Source organism: Micropterus salmoides, unplaced genomic scaffold (assembly GCF_014851395.1).
Source record: "Micropterus salmoides isolate LMB-PRFRI ecotype aquatic unplaced genomic scaffold, ASM1485139v1 Ms_hic_scaffold_9, whole genome shotgun sequence".
NCBI classification, from domain to species: domain Eukaryota; kingdom Metazoa; phylum Chordata; class Actinopteri; order Centrarchiformes; family Centrarchidae; genus Micropterus; species Micropterus salmoides.
The window spans coordinates 31,116,662-31,125,568 of NW_024044681.1; the positions used below are offsets into that span (position 1 = coordinate 31,116,662).

At 42.6% G+C, this 8,907-nt stretch overlaps 1 protein-coding gene across 1 annotated transcript in view; it reads right to left on the reverse strand.

Moving 5' to 3' along the window:
- srrm3 (serine/arginine repetitive matrix 3) overlaps window positions 1-8,708 on the reverse strand; it is a 66,701-nt gene extending 57,993 nt beyond the window's left edge. The window contains 1 exon segment of the mRNA XM_038709723.1: window positions 8,028-8,708. The gene's annotated coding sequence lies outside the window, so the exon portion shown is untranslated.
- Between the last annotated feature and the right edge of the window lie 199 nt (window positions 8,709-8,907).

An 8,907-nucleotide genomic window follows, 5' to 3' on the forward strand; every position in this document is an offset into this window, starting at 1 on the left:
GTGTTAAAACTTGTTAAAACAAACTACAGTTGTTAGAGCAATACAATACGGCAACACTGGCTCATTTTATTTTTGTTCTTTTCTTTTCTTTTTCTAGTAACTGTAGAGTCACAATACCAATTCATCAAAAGCTCATTGAAAGTGTGCATATACGCTGACACCTGCGGCCTGGGCCTGTATTTATCAAACCACAAAAAATAGAATTTTGGAGATAAGTGATCTTCCTACATTTTTATATTGGGCTGCCACATACCTACCACTGTTCTTGTCACAACAACAGGTGGTGTTAAGAGCAAATTAAGCGTAAAGTAAAGCTCAAGCTGGAAAGAAACTGTGAATAATAATGCTCACAGTCACCTAACTACGGAGGCTTCAGATGGACGATCATTCAGTCAGTAAGGCACACACATAAATAAAACACCAAGCTGTAGAGTGAGATTTGTCAACCACCAAATGCACACACAAACAGTACACACTATTTTACATAGCATAATTGATTCACCCCTCCCCCATAACAGCTGAATGACTCCCTCTGACGGGGGGGGGTTGAACACATCACTTTGGCAATAATGCACAAAGATGGAAATAAAAGTGTAACTCAAAACCAAGCGCAGGTATAGATTTTACACAGAGGTCACTCTGCTAGATGCATTCGCCAGTGTGCCGGCTCTGAGCCAATGATAAAGGGAACAATATGTTACTGTAGGTCTGGCCCGCTCTAAATAGGGGAAGGCAGTGTGAGGACTGCGGCAGGCAAGGCTGATATGAATTCCCAGTATGCTCTGCAAAGAAAAGATAGAAAAGGTCAGCGCCTGCATTCATCTTTTCAGCACAGTTTTTGCTCGCAGCGCCACCTTTTCCTGCTTTTATTCCTCTGCGACCTTCACCTTCTTCCCCCCCATCTCTCTGGGGTAAATAAATGGAATTTCCACCACATAGCGCCGCTCAGCTCAGCTCCGCTCAGCACTGATGACATTTTGTCTGCTGGTTTCAGTAATGATGAACCATTGTCACTCATTACACGCAGCCACTGACAACACTGTTTATCCAGAGCAATTAAAATGCTGTTTATCCAGAAGACTGTACGTGATCCAAATAAATGGAATTACGATTCAACATGATTTAGGCAGACTATATAGACTGCAGGCTGAGGCTAGTAGGGGATTATATTACTTTACACTTCCAAGAGGAGGGTTAGTAATTCATCAAACAAGCCATTATTGAGGCTTTGTCTCATTTCCTCATGTGAGAGCCGCTACCTGAGTCATCATCTTATCTTTGCCCGATCCTCTCCACCACCTCACCCACTCAGGATTATGACAGCTCTGGATGGGCTGCCGAGAGGATCATTTCTCCCACTCTCTCTTTTGCTTTATCCACAGTACCTATCACCGCAATGGGATTTAAGAGGCTTTCTGGGGAATACTAAGGAAAAAAAACATGCACTTCCTGCACAACAAACACCTGCCTTCACTGCACACGCGTTTGCAATAGAGCAACATCATCAATAAAACATTTACGTGTGTTTGGTGACTGTGTGCAAATCTCTAAGCAGCTCAAGCTAGGGTGCTAATTTCAATTTCATGTCTTTTGTGAATTTCGGATGAAGCAGACTTTGAAATTGAAACATAGTTCAGTCATTCATGTCCACATGTCATTCACTGAAGGTTAATTAGCTTACATATTCTTTTTCTTCCACATAATTGCAAAATTGGGAGTGCTGTTGTCCCATATAAAAATACTGGGCTGCTATTTCTAAGTAGCTTAAATTCAATTATTTCTTTTAGAAAAAAGTACAAAGAACATATTTTTCTATATACTTTGCTTTATCTACATTAAAATATGTATTTTAGTACAACAACTAGATAGATAGACTGTATGTGTGGTATTTGTTAGTAGTAGTTTTCTGGAGTCAGCATGGCAGATGGTTTTGTGTTGAGGGTGTGTTGGCCGCAGCAGCTGCTCTCATTCTCCCTCTCTTCTCACGCCCACACCCACGCACGCACAGAAACACACACACAGCACTGCTGAAAAGTACACCGGGATCACCTGATGGAACTAGACACTGATCCCTTGCATTATTCATGAGCTGACCGAGGGCAGCTACATGACCACCCTAATATGCAGTAAATTCCTAAAACAGCGCTCTCCTGCCATGGCTCTCTCGGAGGTATTCCGTGATTCTGTACTCACCCCAAAAACGCTGCTAAAGCTTATTTTACAAAAAACACCGTCCGGCTTATGACATCACTCTCAAAATTACGAGGGAAATCAGCTTAGTGATGAGCAGAGTGAGCGCAGGGATAAAAATGAAGCATTTTCACAGTGCTCCCTCCCCCGAACCCCTCTTTGTCTCAGTCCCCCTCCCCTTCACCTCTCCTCTGAGGAAGAACTTCAAAGCAGCTCTGAAGTCAGTGGGATAGAGGAAGGGAATCCCTAGGGGACAGTGCCACACACACAAACACACACAGAGTCCAAAGATGGCTAACAAGCAGTCAAACAGTGCCCTTTGAGCAGTAACTGGGTGACAGCTTCAAACGGGCCCGACTCAAAAAGAGATTTCTCATGACTGTATTGACTTCAATGATGCAGTTTCATGTGCCTGGTGTAACACACATCTCATGCCCAAACACACACTCATGCACGCAAACTCCACATATGATAGCAGACACTTCTGTCTGGAATAAAAGAATGCACTGATTTGAATGCATAATAAGGCTAATATTTAATTGAGTAATAATGCATCTGAGGAAACTAATGAATAAAATATTCTCTAATTTAACAATTACCAACTGCAAAGGACAAAAGTTCATTAGAAACAGCCCAAACCCCACAAAAAAAGATGGGTTGAATTATTCAGTTTTTTCCGTCCTTGATCTAAATTTTATCTAATGTTTTTCTGCTTCTTGATGAGGATGAATCTGGGGCTAAGATCCCTTTGATCAGGAGATGAAGCAGGCGTTCTCTTGATCTTCCAAGTTGCTTAAATGCTGTGGGAGGCCGACCTCGAACCTAAAGTTACATTACAGACTTCCAGAATCCAACTCCAAACTATTGAAAGAAAATCACCTGCTGACTGTCCAGTGTGATTTCAAGAGCACGCGAGAGTCACTAAACAGATGAGCTGCGGCTAATCTCGCAGCCTTCATCTCCATACGAGACACTCGCAGTCGGATGTGGTTATTAAGATGAGTCATACTCTGTAGCAGGGGTTTTCAAACCAAAGGGTGATGTGGGAGAGATGCGAGGCAAACCCGGTTTTCTTAAAACAACTGGAAGTTCAATATTGTAGTTTGGTCCGCTGGTTTGGCACGCTCGCCATCATGGTCAGCAGTTGTAGCAGCAGCAGCTGTGGCACAAAACTCAGAGGCAATTAAAGTGCTTTAAAACCATTGGTGCCTGCTTGTCGTAAATTTATGGCAAAAATGGCACTCCTGAGTCATAACTCAGTCAAATCTGAGACAAGAGACAAGATACACATATAGTTACTTTTTGTGGATTTCATTATGATGGTGATGACGATGTCCATTGGGCACAATCATCCATAAATCGCCTTACACACCATCATACCTGCTGAACTTTCCAAAGAGTCGACATGTTTTTTTGCCAATTGCCAAAATGTAAACAAATAGGCAAAAAAAAAAAAATCCATGGCAATTTGAGGATTGCTTCACCACACATTGGAAATGTACACCCCACCCCATACACACACATTATAATAGAGATTGTAAGAAATGGGATAAAACATCAAAAGATGACTCCATAAAAATCAGCCAGAGAGAGAGAGTCTGTGTGTCTGTTTGTGTGCACTCAAGGGAGGATTAAAAATGGATGCGCTCTAACATGGGAAGAGTGGCGTGCTATTTTGTCAGCCTGAGCGCTGTGACACAGGCCCCGCTGCGAAGACGGAGGGGTGGGGGATTTTCTTACGAGGATAATTCATCTCAGGTAGCCTTAATGGAAGAGAGGAAGGTGCTGCATTCTGCCTGTGAATGGGCTGCTGCAGGTTCTGATGACGGCAACACAACAGCACATAACAGCCTCTGAAGGAGCGCAGCGTAGAGTCGATCTATATGCAGTCCAGGGTCCAGCTGCTAATAACTCTCCGAGTTCAAGACGGTTGGAGGTTACAGGAGGTGAAATTGTAAAATGACTTGTTGATGTTTCAGCCTGTTTGTATGAATCTTGATGGCTACAAAGATGCTATCGTCATGGGGAATCAGGGCTGTGAATTATGTGCAAGTCATTATTGTTTGACTTGTTTTTATTGCTATAAAAGGGTAGGTTCACAAATTTTCAAGTCAGATGACCACACAGTGTGTACACTGAAACAGGTTTCGCTTGCTGATTATTCCCCCTGTTCATTCACATGGGCATTAAGAGATCCCACTATAGTTTCACAGTTTCACTTCTAATGTACAGGAAAATCCACAGTCATCTTTCTGAGCAAAAATGTTCACTTCAGCAGTCTGAGTTACACAAATCAAGTGGGAATCTTCTAATATTACATTCTGTTTAGTACAAAATTCCCTCATTTGGTACTGATAAAATCATAACTTTAGAAAACACCCATTGGATTTGTCGAACTCAGACTGCTGAAGTCTCATATTAACTTTAGATTAACATGGGAATTCATTTTTCACAGATATTTGACTATTGTTTGACTATTTGTTAACCTATACTTTAAGTTAGGTAAGTAAAAACATGAAACATTTAGAAAAAACTTAATTAGAGTTCTAGTTTAACAAGTGAATGGAAAAAAATAAGTGATCTCAAAATCATTCATATCCAGTTTGTAAACCCCACTACCAATTTGTAATATTATTATCTGACGTTTCTTCCTTAATGTAGCCTTGTTGTAAAAGCCAGGCCTGTCTTTAGTCGGGTTTTGTTTGATTTACTGTACTTGAGAGCTAATAGCGGGAATTAAGTTTGTTAATAACACACACTTATTTGCTTCAAGCATGTATCTGTAAGACATCACTTACAGCGAGTCATTATCACAACCATCAATCATGAACACAATGTGGCTAAATACAGTGTAACAAAATGATGCAAAATAATAAAATAAACACTACCTGACAAAATATTTTTTTACCAGCACTGCAGAAACAACTGACAGAACAAAAAAAACATGGTGTAATTTCATTTGTCACATTTAAGCTTCTTTTTAGTATAAAATATCTCAAATATCTTTGTAATAAATGTTGAGGGGGTGTAATTTCCCATTGCTGGTGCAAAGTCTTGTTCAATCTCCTACTCTGATCAATGTAGTAAAATTGCTTAAAAATGGCCAAAATAAATAAAACACAACTTCCTTTAAAGGATGCCTCACATTCAAATGATACAGCAGTAAAACTTAGTGGCTAGAAGTTCTCCCTCGGTGGATCTGGATTTGAGACAGGAGCACAGACTGACACGCCTTTTAAATAAAACATAAAGGCATTACCACCTGCAGTGAAGCCATACGCTGTGCCCCGGCAACTGAAGTACAGATTCAAGGAGCATCGGAAAGTAACATTTCAGACAGACTTTCCTGTCCATGCAAATCCGAGTCTATTTGGCATGGCTTTGTTTGAATAAGCACCGTCACCCCTGCTGCGCTCTAACAATGCAGCAATTTCTATCAGACCACATCCTGAGACGATGTCTGGCTGTTGTGCTTTGACACCTGCCGGAAACACTTTAGCCTGATATAAACTACCGTTCCATCCATCCTTCCTCTGCCACCGCGCCCCCCCCACTCGAGGCTTCACCGACAACGGCTTCGCCCTTCAGGAGAGCTGAAGAAGGAGGAAGTAGGACAGGAGGAGGAGCAGTGTGTGTCTGCCAGGGGGATGAGAGGAGAGGAGAGCGCATGGAGGCACGCACTGACAGAGGCTGCATGTGGCGAGGAGAACTACTGAGATGCTGCAGAGTCTTGGTGGTGGTGGTGAGGAGAGGTGGGAGTGGGGGGGTATCGCTGCTCATCTAGGAACAATGTGAATGTAAAGCAGGCAGGAGACAGATGCTTTGTGGAGAAAGAAGCTGAGAGGCAGACGGCAGAGGAAGATAGCGCGAGAGTGACTGACATTTCTCTCACACCTCCATGAGCAGCCACATCCTAATACAAGCTAATCCCTCTATCAGCCTCTTACCTCACCCGGGCCTATCTCGCCAACAGCAGCGGACAAAATGGAAGACTGCTTTCCAAGATACACTCGGTATTTTCGTTTGCCCAGAACAGCACAGTGGTGCTCAAGTCCCATGACACTGAGTATTTGGTCAGCACTGTCACTGTCCTGTCACTCACGCAGCTGCTGCTGACTTTTCCTTTTTAACCAAGCAGCATGTCACAAGCTGATCACTGATTACTGATTCATGGGGTGTTCAAAAGGACTCGGCCTAACAGTCATTCGCCGTGTCGGCATGGACTGAAGTAGGCATTGGTACATTTTGTCACACAGCTGTATGTTGTAATGTAATTTGCAGCAGTGTGATGGATTGTGAGTTTTTGTCATCAGTAAGGGCTGAACATGAATGACTATTTTCAGCATTGATTAATCTGCTAATCCTTTTTTCAATCAGTGAATTCTTTGGCTTATAAAATGTCAGAAAAGAGCAAAAAATGCCCACCACAATTTTCCTAAACCCAAGGTAACATCTTCAAATAGCTTGTCCAACCAACGGCCCAAATTCAAAATTATTTTCATTTACAGTGAAGAAAAAAAGCAGCAAATCCTCACATGTGGGAAGCTGGAAACATCACCATTAATTATCAAAATAACTGCTGATTCAATCGTTGCAAAGGGAAAAAATGGATTAATCAACTAATCATTTACAGTTCTAGTATCAAAACAGTGTGTGTACTATTCCATGTATTAGGAGAGAGGTCAGAGTCACTATTTCTGTAATATTCAAATAAAATATTATACTCTGCTTATACATTCGTTTTGATATGTGTTATTATATATTGATGTCTAAGGGATCTTACAAGACTGCAAAAGCCACTACAGCCAACGGGTTAAGTTAAGCTAAATTAAAATGTGATCCTTATTTAATTACTCCCTATAAGATCTGCTCTTCTTTCTTCACAGATCAATGTTTTGAAGTAAAGCTGTAAAAAACAACAACAACAACAACAACAACATTCCCTCAGGGCACCAGTGTTTTGAGCACTAGGAAATACAGTATTTACAAACAATTTACACTCTGGTTTCTCATGAGACCTGAGACTTTAGGGCACCAAGGCTGGATGAGAGGATTCACACAGTTGTCAATCAAATGACACCAGCTGAACCCTGTCAACTGCAACATCGCCAATATTCATGCTCTGTGAGTCGTTTAAAACAGGTACAGTTAGTAGTCTGATTTAAAGGATTTACTTAAGAAAAAAACGGATAAAGTAACTGTCTATATTAAACTATAAAAATCACTCATAACCTGTTCAATGCCAATGAGCAGACTATCCAGCTCTTGATAATTAACAACCGCTGTGAACAAAAGTCCGTTCAAATTTCAGCTACTTTTAGAGAACCCTATTCCGTATAACTAGCCTACATAAATATATGAACTACCGCGTTAATCCCGCAAGCGAACACGGTGTGTAAACTGCAGTGGAGGCGGTTTTTACCACACACATAAACGGCAACAATATCAGAGGAGTGACGGGGGTATTACATGTCCCGCAGCTAGGACAGGGGGGCATAAAGAAGCAGCAGCTGGCCACAGCGTAGCAACGGAAATCGACGAGTTATAAAACACCACCATCTGCAAAGCGAGGAGAGGCTGCCCAGCACACAACACGGTCTCCGTGCAGCCCGTTATCATTACTTAAGCGTCCCTCTTTCTCTCTAATAAACTAACCGTAGGCTGAATGCGAGACACCAGCAGAACATGAAGAAGCTAACGTAAACAACGCCTTATTACGTCCATACAGTATTTATGAACCAGGAAGGGAAGGGGAGCGTGTTCCTCTTCAGCGATGCCCGTTATTATCCCTGCCGACAACAACTTCATCCTATTTGAGCCTCTTCGAAAACTCTTACCTTTTCCTGCAGGCGTTTGGCTCGCTCGTGTCGTATTTTCTGGCGGACAGCGGTGGGTACGTTTCAGTATTCTCTGTGTTTGGGACTCGGGTCGGTTGCTGGTGCTGATGTTGAGCCGCGTCTTCAGTCCCTCCTCTTCAGCGTTAGCTAGCCCCGCTGCCTCCGCTCGGCTTGTGGTGCTGAAGTGGACAGCGCACCGAGATCTGGGAACAAAAAACCCCCACACACACTGCGCTTCTCCGGGCTCGCCTGCAGCACGGCGCCCTCTGTCGGGCCGGAGGAGCGTCCGCAGCCCAGACGGACTGTAGTCAAGCGTACTGGGATAGCGTCACCTAGCGTGGTGATTCTCCCAGTATTGCTGTGTGCAAGACAGCGGGGCAGTTCACTTTCTGTTTTATCCTTTAAAGGCCATCAAATGGCTTCTTTCCGGGATGACAGTTTGACATGTCACAATAATAAAATAAATGGTGGCTGAATTCTATTTGGCTGCTTTGGTCTCAGGGTCCTGGTACTGTGCATACTGGCTCACTGTCATGACACTTTTATAACTGAGCCGTCCTTACTGTTAGTAACACCAACGCTTTTCCTACTCTCACAAGACCTGTGCATCAGTGTATTCAGGTGTAATGTTCTTCTATAAACTGTGTGTGGTGTTTTACTATGCCCCAGGTGTGGTAAGCTGTGATGGCAAATCATATTAGCTGCGTGGGACTTTGACATAACTTATAGTTTAGTGAACGTTTGCTCCGGTTCCAAGGAGAGATGTTTCTTGTTATGATTTTTGTATAAAATTGCAAAAAATTACAGAGATAATGTACCAAACATAACAAACTTTCATTTTACTGTAGACCCTTGGGAGCCATGGTGGTCCTCAGACTCC